Below are 16,324 nucleotides of genomic sequence, written 5' to 3' on the forward strand. Positions count from 1 at the left end.
ATCCATGTCTTTTATATTTATATAAAAGTGTCAGCTGTAGCTCAGTGGGTAGCACTCTCGCTTTTGAGTCAGAAGGTTCAAGTCCCCACTCCAGGGACTTGAGCACAAAAATCTAGGCTGATTACTCCAGTGCAGTGCTGAGGGAGCGCTACACTGTTGGAGGTGCCGTCTTTCGGATGAGACGTTAAACCGAGGCCCCATCTGCTCTCTCAAGTGGATGTAAAAGATTCCATGGCACTATTTCGAAGAAGAGCAGGGGAGTTATCCCTGGTGTCCTGTCCAATATTTATCCCTCAATCAACATAACAAAAAAAGATTATCTGGTCATTATCACATTGCTGTTTGTGGGAGCTTGCTTGTGTGCAAATTGGCTGCAGCGTTTCCCACATTACAACAGTGACTACTCTTCAAAAGTACTTCATTGGCTGTAAAGCGCTTTGAAATGTCTGGTGGTCGCGAAAGGCGCTATAGAAATGCAAGTATTTCTTTCTCCATGCCCCCTAATTTGAATAAAGGTGTAAGGTGCTGCAGCCCAATCTCCTGGAGTTAAGCTGGCAATGCACAAGGGTACGTTAGAATGAGAAATATAAGGTGCAGCTGTTGCCAGGATCTTCTTAGACGGAGGTGAGGAACTTTTGACCCTGGAGAGTGTTGACAGTTTGAGTAGTGATTGCTGCAGTTGGGATTGATTGTTCAAGTGACTTTTTTTTTGCTTTGAGCCGAGATCGCGTTGGATTTTCTTCTGACTGCCTGTGGGACCACCAGGAAATTTTACTCACTCCTCATCCACAGTCAGAGCTTTTCTGTTACTGCTATAGTATTCCCAATGAGCATACCTTTGAATGACAGCTTAATAGGATGTACCGCATCAAATATTATCTGCACCCCGAAGGAATATAGAGGCAGTACATATCCTATGAAAACCTTAGCAAGAAGCCCTATATTATACAAGAGTATTTTATCAGAGGCAACAGGGGCAGTGTGCCACGTACTACATGAAGACCTGATTAATGGAGTTAATAGTGTGGGTAGAGAGAAACTATTTCCTCTGGTGGGAGAGTCCAGAACAAGGGGGCTTAACCTTAAAATGAGAGCCAGGCTATTCAGGGGTGATGTCAGGAAGCACTTCTTCACACAAAGAATAGCGGAAATCTGGAACTCTCTTTCCCCCAAAAAGCTGTTGATGCTGGGAGGGGGGAGGAGGGAGGAGTCAGTTGAAATGTCAACATTGAGATTGATAGATTTTTGTTACGCAAGAGTATTTAAGGGTTGCGGAACCAAGGCAGGTAGATGGAGTTAAGGTACAGATCAGCCATGATCTAATTGAATGGCGGAGCATGCCCAAGTGGCTGAATGGCCTCCTCCTGTTCCTATCTTCCTATGTTCCAATGCAACTATGTTCATCTGCCCACACTGCTCTGTCTGTGGCTATGAAGGTAATGACCGCACTCAACATTTTATGGCACTGGTTCCTTTCAAGTAGCCATGGGAGAGCTATGAAATATCACCTCGGGTGACAGACGCACCAACGTCAGTGTCCTCGACCAGGCCAACATCCCCAGCATCGAAGCACTGACCACACTCGACCAGCTCCATTGGGCGGGCCACATTGTCTGCATGCCGGACACAAGACTCTCAAAGCAAGCGTTCTACTCGGAACTCCTACATGGCAAGGGAGCCCCATGTGGGCAGAGGAAACGTTCCAAGAACACCCTCAAAGCCTCCTTGATAAAGTGCAACATCCCCACCGACACCTGGGAGTCCCTGGCCAAAGATTGCCCTAAGTGGAGGAAGAGCATCCGGGAGGGCGCTGAGCACCTCGAGTCTCGTCGCCGAGAGCATGCAGAAAGCAAGCGCAGGCAGCGGAAGGAGCATGCGGCAAACCAGACTCCCCACCCACCTTTTCCTCCAACTCTCATCCATGCCCTTGTTACCTCTAGACTTGACTATTCCAATGCACTCCTGGCTGGCCTCCCACAGTCTACCCTCTGTAAACTTGAGGTCATCCTGCTGCTGCCCGTGTCCTAACTCGCACCAAGTCCCGATCACCCATCACCCCTGTGCTCGCTGACTAACATTGGCCCCCAGTTAAGCAATGCCTCCATTTTTTTAATTCTCAGCAAATGTCTCCTCGGCCATGACCCTCCCTAGCTCTGCAATCTCCTACAGCCCCCCAACCCTCCACGATATCTGTGTTTCTCTAATTCTGCCCTCTTGAGCATCTCCAATTTCAATCGCTCCACCATTGGTGGCGATGCCTTCAGCTGCCAAGGCCCTAAGCTCTGTACATCCCTCCATAAACCTCTCCGCTTCTCCTTCCTCCTTTAAGACGCTCCTTAAAACATACCTCTTTGACCAAGCTTTAGGTCATCTGCCCCACTATCTCCTTATGTGGTTTGGTGTCAAATTTTGTTTTACACCACTCCTATGAAGCAACTTGGGATGTTTTACTACGTTAAAGGCATTATATAAATACAAGTTGTTGTTGTTATTTTTATCATCATCATCATAGGCAGTCCCTCGGAATCGAGGAAGACTTGCTTCCACTCCTGAAGTGAGTTCTTTGGTGGCTGAATAGTACAATACGAGAACCACAGACCCTGTCACAGGTGGGACAAACAGTCGTTGAGGGAAGGGGTGGGTGGGACTGGTTTGCCGCACGCTCTTTCCGCTGCCTGCGCTTGATTTCTGCATGTTCTCGGCGTTGAGACTCGAGGTGCTCAGCACCCTCCCGGATGCACTTTCCCCACTTAGGGTGATCTTTGGCCAGGAACTCCCAGGTGTCAGTGGGGATGTCGCACTTTACCAGGGAAGCTTTGAAGGTGTTCTTGTAACGTTTCCGCTGCCCGCCTTTGGCTCGGTTTGCCGTGAAGGAGCTCCAAGTAGAGCACTTGCTTTGGGAGTCTCGTGTCTGGCATGTGAACTATGTGGCCTGCCCGGCGGAGCTGGTCGATACGTTAAATACGTTAAAGGTGCTACATAAATACAAGTTGTTGTTATTTTTTTCTCTTTCCCATGGCAGCTGTTGATGATTCCGCCATTCACATCTAGACTCATCTTTTGTTTCCTAACTTGTGCCATTACCATCTCATTACATCATCCCTTTTGTCTCTCAAATCACTCCTGCCTTCAACCCTATCACAGACCTTCCCTTTTGTTCTTTCCTCCCCTCCCCCTTTCACTGCCCCTGCACTTCCTTAAGAACCTGTTACATCTGGAATTTACTGTGTTTCTCTCCACAGATGCTGCCTGACCTGCTGAGAGATTTCCATCATTTTCTGGTTTTATTTCAGATTCTAGCATCTAGCAGGATTTAGATTTTGTATTGTTGTTGTTGTTGAAGGAAAAATATTGCAGGGCTATGCGGAAAGGGCGGGAGAGTGGGGACTAGCTTGCAGAGAGCTTGCACGCAGTCGACGGGCCGAGTGGCCTCCTTCTGTGATTCAATCCGTGTGTAGGAAGGGAGATATCACACTGCGATATGTGTGTGTGCCAGGTCTGTGCAGCGGAGCTGGTCTCCAGTCATCTTGGTTAATCCTTGCCACTGGACCAAGGCCGAGCTCTGTCAAGCCTGTGTGGTGGCTGGTGTGCAATGGTTACCGCACGTTAAAAAATCCACGCACAGGCATCTCCCACCCTTCAATATGTCGTTCGGGATCTGGAATACCTGGTCCTTCATTAAAACACCTGTGAACTCATCCCTTGTGGAGGTAAGTCACCCTCGACACGAGCGATTGCTTATGAAGGAGGGAGAAGGCCTGACGTCAGCCTTTGCGTGCTCACGTCGTGCGTTCTTGGGGCGGGGGTGAAGAGGCGAGAGGGATTACGTCAGCCTGTGTGTGGAGCCAGCAGCCGTACGTCGGGTCTTTGCGTGCCCACGTCGTGCGTGGTGGCGGTGGTGGGGGGGGGGATTACGTCAGCGGTCGCAGCGCTGGGCCAGCCAGAGAGAGAGGGGGAGGGGCGGGACAGGCTCTGGCAGCGCAGGCACACACAGACCGAGTTCCAGGCCTTCGGCGCAGCCGCTCTGAGGTTAGTGCTCACCGCGCATTCTCCAAATTTCAGCCCTGGCGCAGTCGCAAATCGGACCCCAAAAGCTGCCCGGCCGCCGAAACGGGGCTTTTACTTCATAAAAGGACGGGAAAGAGTCCCGAGAGTGGCTTTTGGACGGCGGGGAAGAGCTTAGATGCCAACCCAAGGGGGCCTAGGCCGCACTAGGCCTGCCTGTTACCAGGGCTGGATTTTGGCGGGACTAAGGGAGAAGGAAGAAAGGAGAGTGTATGTGTGTGGGGGAATAAACTCTTCAGCATTTAACAGGCTTGAGAAAAGGAGTCGATCCTCCATCATGCGGCCTGGGCCCTGCATCGAATGAAGGCTCTTGTAGATTATTTTTTTTAACAAAAATGCGAATTAATGCTTCAGGGTTTATTCCCACAGCTCTCAAACTCCTAAATATTTCTATTCAAAATGGGTCCCAGGGTGGAGTTTTTAACGGCCTACTGCAATTCGAGGGTTCCTAGTCTTCACTGGGCTTTAATATATTAAAAATCAATAACCAATCATATCGATTGGCGTGGAACTCCACAGAATTGAAGGATTGTCAAGCATATTGTATTTTATAACTAAGCAAAAAAAATTACGCTCCGACTTTGCAAGGATTGTATATCGATTTGTTTATTTGGGGTAGATTTGGAACATTCGTCATCCTTTAATTTCAATTCTGTAATGCCATTGTGGTTTTATAAAGTGCTTGAAGTGAGTGGAGCTTTTTTTAAAAGCCTAATAACATTCAGTGTTTTATTAAAGTTCTGCAACTCTCGCACTGTTAAGTATTCTCCAAATATCCAGTATTTCAAATTGATAAAAAGAAAATTCCTCTTCTTAAAAAGCTTGTGTGAAATAAGATGATTTAAAATGGGGTTTAAGCTGGGAGTAAGTCTTGGAATCAAAATTCTGAGGATTTTGTTTCTGTTTGTAGTGTCTTTCACCTGATTGGATTTTGAACATCCTTGACTTTTTTTCTTGTTGGCAAGCAGCTGATTAGATCAATTTCTTGTGTGTCTAGCTTGCAATCTTATTGGAGCAGTGCTAGAATAAAATATAATAAGCATAGAAGAGGAGTAAATAGAGACTGGATAGGTTTTGGCAAGTATGAAAGAGACTGGATAGGTTTTGGCAAGTATGGAAAAGACTGGTGGCTAACTGGTTAATAGGAAAGGCTTTTATAAATGCCTAAAGCAAGAGGGTAGTTAATGAAGGGATGGAGCCACTGAAAGGTGAAAAATATCTTTAGAGAATAAAGGGATTGCAGAGACACCGAACCAGAATTTGAAGGAATGATTGAGAGTATCAGAGGAGTATGGAGGAACCACTAAAATATAAATTATATTAAAAGGGTTAATGGGACTTGGCTGATGTGTCTTCAGGCCCAGATGGTCTACATTCCAGAATACTGAGGGAAGTTAGTGATGAAATAGAAGTGTTGACCATAATTTACAATATTGCAAATTGCACCCAAGGACTGGAATTATAGACCAGTTAGCCTCGAGTCAATACAAGGAAAGTTTCTGGAGACCATAAAATGGGATAAAGGTACAGGCTAATCGGGGTCAGTCGGCACAAAGTTTTAAAGGACAGGTCATTATTAACTAACAATGGAATTCTTTAAGGAAATTGCCATTGAAGACCTATGGTATGAAAGGTAAATATTGGGCACAGAAGGAGGGATGGCTAGAGGGGTGAAGTGAAAGCAGACTAAGAGTAAATGGATGTTTCTTGGATTGGCAAGATGTAGCTCATGGTATGCTTCAGGCATCTGTTTTGCACCTTGTTGACTCAGTAGAAGCACTTGCTTCTGAGAGGTTGTAGTTTCAAGCTCCACTGAAGACCTCGGCTAACATATTTTAATGTAGTGTTCAGGGAGCGCTGTATTGTCAACGGTGTTGTATTTTGGATGAGACATGAAATCGAGGTCCTGCATGTTAAAAGATCCTGTAGCATTGGAACCTTGCTGTAACAGCTGTGACTTTAATTCAAAGTAATTTATTGGCGGTGTAGCGCTTTGGGGCATCCCGAGGATGTGAAAGGCACTACAGAAATGCAAGTTTCTTTTTTTCCCCTTCCTTACACATTATTTGGATATACAGGTAATGGGTGTTTTTATAAGAGTAGATGGGGAGAAACTGTTTCCACTGGCAGGAGTTCAAATGCTTGAAACTATCATTAAGGAAGAAATAGCAGGACATCTGGATAGGAATAGTGCAATCAAGCAGACGCAGCATGAATTCATGAAAGGGAAATCATGTTTTACTAACTTACTGGAATTCTTTGAGGATATAACAAGCATGGTGGATAGAGGTGTACCGATGTATTTAGATTTCCAAAAGGCATTCGATAAGCTGCCACACAAAAGGTTACTGCAGAAGATAAAGGTACGTGAAGTCAGAGGAAATGTATTAGCATGGATAGAGAATTGGCTGGCGAACAGAAAGCAGAGAGTCGGGATCAATGGGTCCTTTTCCGGTTGGAAATCAGTGGTTAGTGGTGTGCCACAGGGATCAGTACTGGGACCACGACTGTTTACAATATACATAGATGACCCAGAAGAGGGGACAGAGTGTAGTGCAACAAAATTTGCAGATGACCCTAAGATTAGTGGGAAAGCGGGTTGTGTAGAGGACTCAGAGGCTGCAAGGAGATTTGGATAGGTTAAGCGAATGGGCTAAGGTTTGGCAGATGGAATACAATGTCGGAAAGTGTGAGGTCATCCACCTTGGGGGAAAAAAACAGTAAAAGGGAATATTATTTGAATGGGGAGAAATTACAACATGCTGTGGTGCAGAGGGACCTGGGGGTCCTTTTGCATGAAACTCTTTTGAGTTTACCTGCGAAAACATAAACATTAAAGAGTGCCACCCGACCTGGGTGACACTCCAGACATTTACAAGGCCCTTTTTTTCCCCCCCTTTTTTTTGTTTTTTTTTGTGTTTTTCTTTTTTTGTTTTTTTTTTTTGGGGCACTAAAATCACAATTTTTCCCCAGTGCCCCCTATAAAAGGGAAGGGGACACTAAAAGCACCGGCAATTAAAACAAATTAACTTTAAAACGTAAAATCAAATTAAAATTTGGTTGCCGGGCGTGATGATGCACTCCAGTCCCTCCGGTGCCCACCTCTCGCGGAAGGCCGCGAGCTACAGGCAGTCTCCCATCCAAGTACTAACCAGGCCTGACTCTGCTTAGCTTCCGAGATCAGACGAGATCGGGCGTTTTCAGACTAGTGTGGTGGTTTGCAGGTGCAGCAGGTAATCAGGAAGGCAAATGGAATGTTGGCCTTCATTGCGAAAGGGATGGAGTACAAAAGCAGGGAGGTGTTGCTGCAACTGTATAAGGTATTGGTGAGGCCGCACCTGGAGTACTGCGTGCAGTTTTGGTCACCTTACTTAAGGAAGGATATACTAGCTTTGGAAGGGGTACAGAGACGACTCACTAGGCTGATTCGAGAAATGAGGGGGTTACCTTATGATGATAGATTGAGTAGACTGGGTCTTTACTCCTTGGAGTTCAGAAGGATGAGGGGTGATCTTAAAGAAACATTTAAAATCATGAAAGGGATAGACAAGATAGAGGCAGAGAGGTTGTTTCCATTGGTGGGGGAGACTAGAACTAGGGGGCACAGCCTCAAAATACGGAGGAGCCAATTTAAAACCGAGTTGAGAAAGAATTTCTTCTCCCAGAGGGTTGTGAATCTGTGGAATTCTCTGCCCAAGGAAGCAGTTGAGGCTGGCTCATTGAATGTTTTCAAGTCAAAGATAGATAGATTTTTAAGCAATAAGGGAATTAAGGGTTACGGGGAGAGGGCGGGTAAGTGGAGCTGAGTCCACGACCAGATCAGCCATGATCTTATTGAATGGCGTAGCAGGCTCGAGGGGCTAGATGGCCTGCTCCTGTTCCTAATTCTTATGTTCTTATGAGAGTCAGAGGGCAGATGTAAGATAATTGGCAAAATAAAATCCATGGGGGAAATGAGAATTTTTTACGGAGCTAGTTATTATGATCTGGAATGCATTGCCTGAAGCAGATTCAGTAATAACTTTCAGAAGGGAATTGAGAAGGAGAAATTTGTTGGGCTATGGGGAAAGAGCGGGGAGAGTGGGACTAGTTGGATAGCTCTTTCAAAGAGCCAGCACAGCACAGACAGGGCTGAATGGCCTCCTGTGCTGTATCATTCTATGAGCATGGAGGGGATAACATTAAAATTAGGGATCAGCAAAGTGAGGAACAAAATGGGTAGACAGCAGGAGGTTTATAGAAAGATTAGGGTTATGGGTGGATATAGCTATTGGAATTCAATGTAGGTAAGCGAAAAATGGTACATTTTCCAGGATAATCCCTCATCCTAGGACATCCCTCTCATATCAAGAATGGGTAAGGAGACTAAAACTGTACACAGTATTTCAGGTATGGTCTCACCAAAGCCTTACATAATTACAGCAAGACTTGGTGAGGGATATTTTATTGGGAGAGTTAGTGAGTCATTGCCTATGAAGTGATTTGGGATGTCATAAGAACATAAGAAATAGGAACAGGAGTAGGCCATACGGCCCCTCGAGCCTGCTCCGCCATTCAATCATGGACTCTGGTCCACTTCCCTGTCCGCTCCCCATAACCCCTTATCGTTGAAGAAAATCTCTGTCTTAAATGTATTCAATGTTCCAGCTTCCACAGCTCTCAGGCAACGAATTCCACAGATTTACAACCCTCTTAGAAGAAATTTCTCCTCATCTCTGTTTTAAATGGGTGGCCCCTTATTATAAGATCATGCCCTCTAGTTCTACTCTTCCCCCATCAGTGGAAATATCCTCTCTGCATCCACCTTGTCAAATCCCCTCATAATCTTATACGTTTTGATAAGATCACCTCTTATTCTTCTGAATTCCAATGAGTAGAGGCCCAACCTACTCCACCTTTCCTCATATACTTACTTTGGAGGCAGTTCAGAGAAGGTTCACTGGATTGATTCTGGGGATGATCCTCGGAATCAACCTAGTGAACCTTCTCTGAACTGCCTCCAAAGTAAGTATATCCTTTCGTAAATATGGAAACCAAAACTGCACGCAGTATTCCAGGTGTGGTCTCACCAATACCTTGTATAGCTGTAGCAAGACTTCCCTGCTTTTATACTTCAACCCTTTGCAATAAAGGCCAAGATTCCATTGGCCTTCCTGATCACTTGCTGTACCTGCATACTATCCTTTTGTGTTCCATGCACAAGTACCCCCAGGTCTGCTGTACTGCAGCACTTTGCAATCTTTCTCCATTTAAATAATAACTTGCTCTTTGATTTTATTTTCTGCCAGAGTGCACAACCTCACACTTTCCAACATTATAATCCATCTGCCAAATTTTTGCCCACTCACTTAGCCTGTCTATGTCCTTTTGCAGATTTTTTTGTCGTCCTCGTGCATTGCTTTTCCTCCCATCTTTGTATTGTCAACAAACTTGGCTACATTACACTCAGTCGCTTCTTCCAAGTCGTTAGTATAGATTGTCAATAGTTGGGGTCCCAGGACTGATCCCTGCAGCACCCCACTAGTTACTGGTTGCCAACCAGAGAATGAACCATTTATTCCCAACTCTCTATTTTCTGTTAGTTAGCCAATCCTTTATCCATGTTAATATATTACCCCCAGCCCCGTGTACTTTTATCTTGTGCAGTAACCTTTTATGTGCACCTTGTCAAATGCCTTCTGGAGTCCAAATACACCACATCCACTGGTTCCCTTTTATCCATCTTGTTCATTACATCCTCAAAGAATTCCAGAAAATTTATGAAACATTTGTCCTGGGGACATGAAAAATGCTGTATATAGAGACAAGTTGTTTCTTTGTCCCAAGTTTTCTACTGAAGTTCTGTTTACAGTGCTACAGGAATTGGTGCTGCTTGAGCGATGTTGATGGTTACCGAGGGGTGGATTTAATATCTTGCTCACTTCCTTTTATTTGTGCAATGACTGAAAAGTGTCATTGCTAAGATACAGCAACTTTCATTTATATAGTGCTTTAAGGGAGTAAAATATCCCACGGTGTTTCACAGTGGATACTTGAACTGTATAACTACTGCAATTGGACCAACAGCCACTGAGAAGCAATTGCAGCATTTTGACTTTTTCATTCAGTATGGTATTTGCATATCTGCTTGTGACATTTGCTTTTTGAATGCAAATTCCTTTTACAAGATGATTTTTGCAGTTGTTGCTTCCATTTCTTATTTAATGAATAGCAGCTAATTGTCAGGTCTTTTTCTTCTTTCTAGAGCCAGAGAGAACTTTTTATAGCATTTTCAGGAGATCCAAAGCACATCACCGGCAGTAAATTACCTTGTGAAGTGTAGTCACTTGTTACAGTGGCTGCCAATTTATGCACAGCAAGGTCCCACAAATAGCTCCAGTTCATCTTTTAGAATATAAGAAATAGGAGCAGGAGTAGGCCCAGGCCCCCTGGTCCCTCAAGCTTGCTCTGCCATTTAATAAGATCATGGCTGATCTGATCATGGACTCAGCTCCACTTCCCTGCCTGCTCCCCATAACTCTTAATTCCCTTATTGCTCAAAAATCTGTCTATCTCCGCCTTAAATATATTCAATGACCCAGCCTCCACAGCTCTCTGGGGCAGATAATTCCATAGATTTACAACCCTCTGAGAAAATAAATTTCTCCTCATATGAGTAGACTGGGTCTTTACTCCTTGGAGTTCAGAAGGATGAGGGGTGATCTTATAGAAACATTTAAAATCATGAAAGGGATAGACAAGATAGAGGCAGAGAGGTTGTTTCCATTGGTGGGGGAGACTAGAACTAGGGGGCACAGCCTCAAAATACGGAGGAGCCAATTTAAAACCGAGTTGAGAAAGAATTTCTTCTCCCAGAGGGTTGTGAATCTGTGGAATTTTCTGCCCAAGGAAGCAGTTGAGGCTGGCTCATTGAATGTTTTCAAGTCAAAGATAGATAGATTTTTAAGCAATAAGGGAATTAAGGATTACGGGGAGAGGGCGGGTAAGTGGAGCTGAGTCCACGACCAGATCAGCCATGATCTTATTGAATGGTGGAGCAGGCTCGAGGGGCTAGATGGCCTACTCCTGTTCCTAATTCTTATGTTCTTATGTTTTAAATGGGCGACCCCTTATTCTAAGACTATGTCCTCTCGTTTTAGTTTCCCCTACGAATGGAAATATTCTCTCTACATCCACCTTGTCGAGCCCCCTCATTATCTTATGTTTCAATAAGATCACCTCTCATTCTTCTGAACTCCAATGAGTATAGGCTCAACCTATCTTCATTAGTCAACCCCCCTCATCTCCGGAATCAACCTAGTGAACCTTCTCTGAACAGCCTCCAATGCAAGTATATCCTTCCTTAAACACTGAGACCAAAACTATACGCAGTACTCGAGGTGTGGCCTCACCAATACCCTGTACAGTTGTAGCAGGACTTCTCTGCTTCTATATTCTATCCCCCTTGCAATAAAGGCCAACATTCCTGATTACTTGCTGTACCTGCATACTAACTTTTTGTGTTTTATACACAAGAACCCCCAGGTCCCTCTGTACTGCAGCACTTTGCAATTTTTCTCCATTTAAATTATAATTTGCTTTTCTATTTTTTCTGCCAAAGTGGATAACCTCACATTTTCCCACATTATACTCCGTCTGCCAAATTTTTGCCCACTCTATATCCCTTTGCAGGTTTTTTGTGTCCTCCTCAATTAGTTTAAAGCCCTAGTTATTTAATTCGCCAGGACCCTGGTCTCAGCACGGTCTAAGTGGAGCCTGTCTGAACGGAACAGCTCCCTCTTACCCCAGTACTGGTGCCAGTGTCCCACGAACCAAAACCCATTTGGTGGTGTTGGCTGAGGAAGAGCTCTCTGTTCCTCTTCAAACAGTGCATGCAATCTTTTAAGTTCACCTGAATAAGCAGATGGGGCCTCGGTTTAACGTCTCATCTGACGGTGCAGCGGAGCTCCCTCTGCTCAGCCTAGATGATACATTCAAATCCTAAAGTGGGGCCTGAGGTTACAGACTTCTGAATCAGCAGCAACTGAGCCAAGCTGTCACTTAAGTGTGACGGGAATCCTCAAGTGTTTTGCAGGAGCAGTTGGTGCTGTGTTCACGGATATTGTAGGTTCCAATTCAGACCAGGCTCGCGCTCATTGCTGACTATAGGGTTTATGGGAATTGAGTTTGGACGATCTCAATCCTAATAAGCAAAATCCTACAGCACTGAGCCGTCCCTAAACTGTCGGTCTCACCCAGGGCGGGAGCAGCGGCAGGCGGAGTGCCGGGTGCATGGCTTAAATTCGCTACTGATGCTTATGTCTCCTCTTCTCGTGAGATGTGCAGCTTCTGAAGATCAATGTAACGGCATTGCCCAGAATCACTCTTTAAGGCTGAAATAAAAACAGTAAATACTGGAAATACACAGCAGGTCAGGCAGCATCTGTGGGGAGAAAAACAGAGTTAACGTTTCAGGTCAATGACCCTTCGGCAGAACTGGAAAAAGTTAGAAATGTGACAGGTTTTTAAGGAAGTGTGGGGGGAGGGGAGGAGAGGAAAGAACAAAAGGGAAGGTCTGTGATGGGATGGAAGGCAAGAGATTAAGAGACAAAAAGGATGATGGTAATGGTACAAGTTAAGAAACAAAAGATGAGTCTAGATAGGGAATAAATGGAGATTGCACAATCATCAGTCGGCCATCTCAATTTCTCTGCTTCCCTCTCACTCCAACTTATCTCCCTCTGAACTTGCAGCACTCCGCTTTCTCAGATCCAACCCCAACATTGTCATTAAACCTGCTGACAAGGGTGGTGCTGTTTGGCGAACCGACCTCTACCTTGTGGAGGCTGAGTGCCAACTCTCTGACACCTCTTCCTACCTTCCCCTGGACAATGACCCCACTATCGAACATCAAGCCATAATTTCCCTGACTGTCACTGACCTCATCTCCTCTGGAGATCTTCCTCCCTCATAGTTCCCCAACCTCGCACACCCTGCTTCTACCTCCTTCCCAAGATCCACAAACAGGATTGCCCTGATAGAGCCATCGTTTCAGCCTGTTCTTGCCCTACGGAACTGATTTCTTCCTATATCGACTCTTTTTTTCCGCTCCCCTTATCCAGTCTCTTCCCACCAACATCCACGACTCTTCCGATGCCCTCCGCCACTTTTAACAGTTTCCTGGCCCCCATCCTTTTCACTGGACATCCAATCCCTCTACACTTCCATTCCCCACCAGGACGGCCTGAGGGCGCTCCGCTTCTTCCTTGAACAGAGGCCCAACCAGTCCCCATCCACCACCATCCTCCTCCGCCTTGCTGAACTTGTTCTCGCACTGAAAACTCTTGACTCAACTCACTTCCTCCAAATTAAAGGTGTTGCTATGGGAACCTGCATGGGTCCTAGCTATGCCTGCCTTTTCATGGGATATGTGGAACATTCTTTGTTCCAGACTTACTCAGGTCCTCTCCCTCACCTCTTTTTCTGGTACATTGATGACTGTATCGGTGTCGTTTCCTGCATCCAATTTCCACCCTTCCCTCACCTTCATGTGGTCCATCTCTGACTCTTCCCTTCTTTGACTTCTTTGTCTCCATTTCTGGGGATAGGCTACGGACCAACATTCACTATAAGCCCACTGACTCTCTCAGCTACCTGGACTACACTTCCTTCCACCCCGCTTCCTGTAAGGACTCCATTCCATTCTCTCAGTTTCTCCGTCTCTGTCGCATCTGTTCTGAGGACTCAACCTTCCACGCTAGTGCTTCTGATACATCTTCCTTTTTCCTCAACTGAGGATTCCTCTCTACGATGGTTGACATGACCCTCAACAGTGTCCGTTCTATTTCCCGCACCTCTGCTCTCACGCCTTCCCCTCCATCTCAGAACCACGATAGGGTCCCCCTTTGTCCTCGCCTTTCACCCTATCTGCCTCCACGTTCAGTGGATCATCCTCTGCCATTTCCACCTCCAGTGTGATCCCACCACCAAACACATCTTTCCCTCCCTTCTCCATTCAGAATTCCGAAGGGACCGCTCTCTTCGCGACACCCTGGTCCATTCCTCAATCAACCCCAGCACCCCCTCCCCTTCCCACGACACCGTCCCGTGCAAACGCAGGAGAGATGCACCACCTGCCCTTTTACCACCTCCCTTCCCACTGTCCAGGGCCCCAAATACTCCTTCCAGGTGAAACAGCGATTTACTTGTACTACTTTCAATTTAGTATGCTGTATTCGCTGCTCACGATGCGATGATCTCTACATTGGGGAGACCAAACATAGATTGGGTGACCGCTTTGCAGAACACCTCCGTTCAGTCTGTAAGCGTGACCCCGAGCTTCCTGTCACTTTAATGTTCTGCTCCTATTCTCCCTCCTCGGACCCTTGCACAGTTCCAATGAAGCTCAACGCAAGCTCGAGGAGCAGCACCTCATCTTTAATTAGGCACTTTACAGCCTTCTGAACTCGACCATTGAGTGCAACAATTTCAAACCATAACCTCTGCCACTATTTTATTTTTTTTCTCTTTCCTACGGCAGCTGTTGATTTGCTCTGCTGTACATTGTGGGTTCTTGTGGTGGTTAGGCTGTGAATTAACACTGTCATCGTGACTGATGTATCAATACGGTTGGTATCTATTGCTTTAAAGCACCTGACGTGTCCCTCTGTATTACAAAGCCGGAGTCCAGTTAATGAATAGCTAGACTCCAGATAAACAGTAACCAGGATTACCCCACCCACCTGACCCCAGTGGTGCTGGGTTACACTCGTGCATGCGTAGGCTATCTTAATCGTGCCCCCTGTGATGTTTAAGACAGGTTACCATTCCTATAGCGGGTGTTTTTCTAAAGTAGTAAATAACCAACAGAGCAGTTACTCCCATCTGGTCTATATACACCACTATTCATTGGAAGGGTTTGTCTCTGACGTGTATCCTCAATTTTTTTTCTTGTGCTTGTATACTGGGTGAGTAAATAACTGAAGCAGATGAATTCCTAGCTAAACGGCTTTGCCACCGGCGCACCATGGCCACATTGTATACTATCTACAAGATGCACTGCAGCAACTCGCCAAGGCTACCTCAGCAGCATCTCCCCAAACCCATGGCCTTCACCGCTTAGAAGGACAAGAGCAGCAGGTGCAAGGTAACCCCATCACTTCCAAGTTCCCCCTCCAAGTCACACATCTTCCCGACTTGGACATATATTGGCCGTTCCTTCATCGCTGCTGGGTGAAAATCCCACCCTGACAGCACCGTGGGAGCAACAGCACCAGCGGTTCAAGTAGAAAGCCCACCACCACCTTCTCAAGGGCAACTAGGAATGAACAATAAAATGTCAGCCTTGCCAGAGGTGCCCAAATTCTGAGAATTAAAAAAAAAAAGCAGCTTTCTGGCACTTAATATAATAAAGATATAATATATGTACAAGCACAGAGCTATCCTTTCCCACATTTCTTGAAAGCGTGCTCATTTTTTGAGTCTCGCACGTGCATAAAGAATGGTCACTCAGGCCTGATATGTCGAGGTTTCGAGCTGCTCCCAGGCTTCTGCCACTGGTAGCTCGGAGGTGCCCGAAAGCAACCCTAAGTTGATCCTGCCTCTATGTCAAGGTGCATGGCTCCTGTTACATATTGTTTTGATATTGTCAAGATCTGGTCAGAGACCATGTATTCCTGGCAGGGAGAGGTGGACCTCTTTCTGAGCCTCTTGTACCGTGTTGCTGGTAGGAGTGCCTCTTGGATTGGCTGATTTGGTAACACCCTTGCTATATAAAGTGTTACAGGCTTTGGGAGCAATCGAGAAATTGCACCCAAAATACACTTGAAATTGCACTGGTTAGGTCCCGCTTCAAGTTGCCGCTAAAATTCATTTGTATAATCACAAATGTAAAACCTTCCATTAACTAGCGCAATCGGGGAGCATAACAGCAGTGACCGTTCTTTACGTAATAGAACGTAATCATTTCATGTTTTCCTCCTTTCCATTTAATATGTATTTTTTGATATGGTTAAGAGTGGTAACCTGGTGATGTTTTATTAATACAGCAGAAATGGGTTTATCACCAAAAATAAGCATTCTTAACAAGTGTGTCTAGTCTTCCACCTGTGAGTAACCTGATTTTAAAATCACTGAAAATGACAAGAAAAACTATACTAAACCATATACTAGTTTCATTGGTGTATCCTAGTAAGTTTCTTGGTAAAGTAAATAATTTTTTTACATGAAGAAACTAAAGATTTACCTAAGAAAATGAGCGCAATTTGAAGAGCCTTCCCGA

General features: G+C 45.4%; 1 protein-coding gene across 5 annotated transcripts in view; it reads left to right on the forward strand.

The window, feature by feature from the left end:
- The first annotated feature begins 3,951 nt into the window (after positions 1-3,951).
- nrf1 (nuclear respiratory factor 1) overlaps positions 3,952-16,324 on the forward strand; it is an 82,113-nt gene continuing 69,740 nt past the window's right edge. For 3 of the 5 annotated variants that reach the window (XM_070897206.1, XM_070897207.1, XM_070897210.1), the window contains exon 1: positions 4,176-4,275. The gene's annotated coding sequence lies outside the window, so the exon portion shown is untranslated. Of the gene's footprint in view, positions 4,030-4,175; positions 4,276-16,324 lie in introns of those variants that run through there. The other 2 variants (XM_070897208.1, XM_070897209.1) reach the window with 2 other exon arrangements.

The sequence above is a fragment of the Pristiophorus japonicus genome, chromosome 13 (assembly GCF_044704955.1).
Source record: "Pristiophorus japonicus isolate sPriJap1 chromosome 13, sPriJap1.hap1, whole genome shotgun sequence".
Lineage (NCBI taxonomy): Eukaryota > Metazoa > Chordata > Chondrichthyes > Pristiophoridae > Pristiophorus > Pristiophorus japonicus.